This window comes from Dioscorea cayenensis, unplaced genomic scaffold (assembly GCF_009730915.1).
Source record: "Dioscorea cayenensis subsp. rotundata cultivar TDr96_F1 unplaced genomic scaffold, TDr96_F1_v2_PseudoChromosome.rev07_lg8_w22 25.fasta BLBR01001114.1, whole genome shotgun sequence".
NCBI lineage: Eukaryota > Viridiplantae > Streptophyta > Magnoliopsida > Dioscoreales > Dioscoreaceae > Dioscorea > Dioscorea cayenensis.
The window spans coordinates 159,406-163,204 of record NW_024087505.1 but is presented as its reverse complement, the minus strand read 5'-3'; the positions used below and the strand labels follow the sequence as shown (position 1 = coordinate 163,204).

The window sequence follows — 3,799 nt, the reverse complement described above, 5'->3', positions numbered from 1 at the left end:
GAACAAACCTTCATATGGATCCAGGTTGAACATTTCCTGCATGTATTTATCAACAAGCTCATCAGTAGTGTCTAGAAAGTATAAAGTGTCATCAAAGTCAAGAGAACGCCGCATGGCTTGAGCAAGGCGGTATGTGAGCTTGTCATCTTCAACTCTCAGTGCGAGTTCTCCACCGTCCATGTCAATCAATGCTTTGGAAGTCTGCAAAAATGGTCTCCGAAGTATCAAGGGTACATCTGTATCCTCATCGACGTCTAGCACTACAAAGTCAACCGAAAAAATGTACTTGTCCACCTTAACAAGCATGTCTACGATGATGCCTCTCGGATGTCGTACTGTTCAGTCCGCCAACTGTAAAGTCATCCGAGTAGGCCTAGGCTCACCCAAGCCTAGCTTTTGGAAGAAGGTGTATGGCATGACGTTGATACTTGCCCCTGAATCCGCCAATGCCATTTCTTCACCTAAGTTGTCAATGTTACACGGAATGATGAAGCTTCCCGGGTCTTTCTTCTTGTTCGGCATGTTCTTTTGCAACACTACCGAGCATGAAGCATCTAAAACCACTGAAGCACCCTCCTCCAACTTCCTCTTGTTGGTCAACAAGTCTTTTAAAAACTTCACATACTTAGGCATTTGTGCCAACGCCTCAACAAAAGGAATATTGATATGGACTTGTTTGAACAAACTCAGGAACTTCTTGTATTGTTCATCCCCTTGGTCATTTTAAAATCAAGAGGGATAAGGGATTCTTGGCTTGAAAGGTGGGGTGCCACCTCTTTCTCTTTGCTTATTCCCTCTTCAACCTCTATAACCTCGGGTGCATGTTCTTTTGGCTTCTCACTCAGAAGCCTATCTTCAACCTCACGACCACTTCTCAAAGTGATCGCCTTCACATGCTCTCTTGTGTTGGTTTCTGTGTTGCTTGGTAAACTTCCATGTGGCCTTTCGGAGAGAGACTTCGCAATTTGCCCCACTTGATTTACAAGGTTAGGCAAAGAGGCGGTGTGGTTGCGGAGTGTAGACTCAACTGATTCAAACCTTGTATTTGCAGATTGTATGAATCGAGTCAAGTGCTTCTCTAGGTTACTCATTCAGGTTTCCAAACCTGAGATCCTGTTTTCCACTTGAGGAGCTTGTTGTTGTTGGAAACCTGGTGGTCCCATGGCCTTTTATGGAGCTTGATTACTCCATGAAAAGTTGGGATGATTCTTCCAACCTGAATTGTAGGTATTGCTATATGGATTTCCTTGAGGTCTCATGCCATTACCTACAAAATCAACATTTTCCACTGAAGAAACATCTCCAATAGAGATCGGGCAATCAGAGGGAACATGCCATTGGTAGCTATTTAACCCCATTTATTCAATCAACTGACGGGCCTCATCGGGGGTCTTGCTACCTAAGGTACCTCCTGCTGCCACATCCAAGAGTTTCCTTGTACTCGGGTTCAAACCATTGTAAAAGGTTTGAACAATCATCCACTCCGGAATCCGTGTTGCGGGCACTTCCTCAGGAGCTCCTTGAACCTTTCCCACGTCTCGAATAGAGACTCCAATTCCAACTGAACAAAGGATGAGATCTCATTCCTAAGCTTTGCTGATTTTCCAGGAGGGAAGTAACTGGCTAGAAAAGCTTCTACCATCTCCTCCCAAGTAGTAATCGATGCTCTAGGTAATGAGTATAGCCACTGATTCGCTCTCCCCTTTAGGGAAAATGGGAAGGCTCTCAATTTGATGGCATCATCCGTAACCCCATTTATCTTTAGCATGTCGCACACCTTGAAAAAGCTCTCTATATGGCTATTTGGATCCTCATCGGCCAAACCGTTGAATTGTGTGGACTGCTGCAACATATGGATGAATGCCGGCTTCAGCTCAAAATTCTGAGCTGTAATAGGGGGACGCACAATACTCAACTGTGTCCCCAATACTGATGGTCTGGCATAATCGGATAGTGTTCGCTGTTGCTCATTCTGTTCATCAATGTTTTCAGATTCTTCTACTTCCAAGTCAGCTGAATTAGACTGTTCTTGTACAGGTTCTTTCCCTTTTCTTCTAAGTGTGCGTTCAAGCTCAGGATCTCCTTCAATCAATATTGAGGGATTCCCTCGGGTCATAACCTGGAGCTGCACTAAAAGAAAGAAAACAAAATCAGAACGATGATAGAATAAGAAGATATGAAACAGAATGTATGGTGAAATAGCTAAGAAACCAAAGTGCAAAGTATCTTTAAACGCCTAGCTCCCCGGCAACGGCGCCAAAAACTTGACAAGATCCCCTTGCGTATATCCCGCAAGTGTACGGGTTTGTCGAAGTAATAATCCCGGGTGAGCGGGTATCGAATCCACAGGGAGTAGGGAATAAAAATACTTAATTCGATTCTTAGCTATGTAAAAGATCAATGATGATGAGTGTGATAATGATTCAATTCTCAACAGTAAAAGCAACAAGTAAGAGAGCAAAAGTAATGCTCCGCCTAGGATAATTGTTTCAAAAGCAAGAACCCTCTATTATGCTTCCTAATCAATGCAATGGTGAGTCGTGGAAATCCTTAATTACATAGTCCCAAATCTAAGGTCAACTATGCCTAACTCTATACATGTCCCGGAAGAGAAATCGAACAATCTTAACACCTCGCACTCGCATAGAGTTGCAATGAGCTCTAGGGATTCCAAGTGATAAATCTCTTCCTAATTATAGACCTAACCCTTTGGTCCAGGTGGAAGGTCCCTAACAACAATTGAGCCCTAGATACTAAGATCACCTCAACGCTTCACTCCGTTGCACGCGCAACTAAGCCCCAGCGGAAGTTCATCCCTTAGACCATTCACTCTATTATGGACACAAAGAACTCGAGGAACGGAGGTAGAATCTATCACGCCGAACGGTAAAGGGGACGCTCCTGTACCTCTCGACTCACCCTCTCCAACCTAGCTTTGTCTAACGCTCGTGGTGTGTCACTCACTCACAATGTTACCAACAAGAACTCTCAACCCTAGTGTCACTCTAGGGGAAATGTTCATACAATCAAGCATTCAAGGTTGGAACTCACAATAAACATCAATTTATTGAAAGCATAATAAAGAGGTTCAAAGAAATAAATACATGCTAGGGTTCACAATACCCGAGTACCCACTAGGGGTTTAGCTCTCCATGGAGCTAAGTACAATCAAAGAAATAGAATGTAAAAGAAATGAATCCATAAAGAAACCCCCTCGATAGTCGTGTTGATGGTCTTGTGGAAAGTCCTCTACTCGTCGTCCAAGGATTCTCTCATCCGGTATAGGATACGCCTCGACGGAAGCTCCCCTACCAACCTTCTTCCTAAGGAATGATGATGTCAGAGCCATAGAACCTATCCAAAACCTTGGCCAATAACCCTTGAAACCCTAGCCGAAGCCCTCTCTCAAGTTGGGGGAAAAGATGGAGAAAAGAATACTAAAATCGGGGCTGATTCGGCTTTAAATAGGGCTGTAATCGGGCGACTACACGGGCGTGGATGCTTCACGCGCCTGTTGGGAATTTCCACACGGGCATGTATAATTTCCACACGCCCATGTGGATCCTCTGAACTCTTGTTTTCTCGGGCGACTGTGAACAGTGTTGCAACAGTACTCGAATTGAATTGCTTCATGAATCCATACTTTCATCGGAGTAACGTAAATGGGCACACGTTCAAGTCGTGGATCCCTTGCATCTTCAATGATAGGCACGTTGGTGAAACTCTTGTTCTATGTGCATAAGTCGGAATGCTCGAGTGTGACTGTCTTTGTGCCCCTCCAAATGGATGTGCCAACTTG

At 44.2% G+C, this 3,799-nt stretch overlaps 1 non-coding gene across 1 annotated transcript; it reads left to right on the top strand.

The window, feature by feature from the left end:
• Nucleotides 1-1,487: 1,487 nt before the first annotated feature.
• LOC120255629 lies at nt 1,488-1,594 on the top strand. Its single transcript, XR_005535061.1, has one exon. It is a non-coding gene; the product is annotated as a small nucleolar RNA R71 (small nucleolar RNA).
• The last annotated feature ends 2,205 nt before the right edge of the window (nt 1,595-3,799 follow it).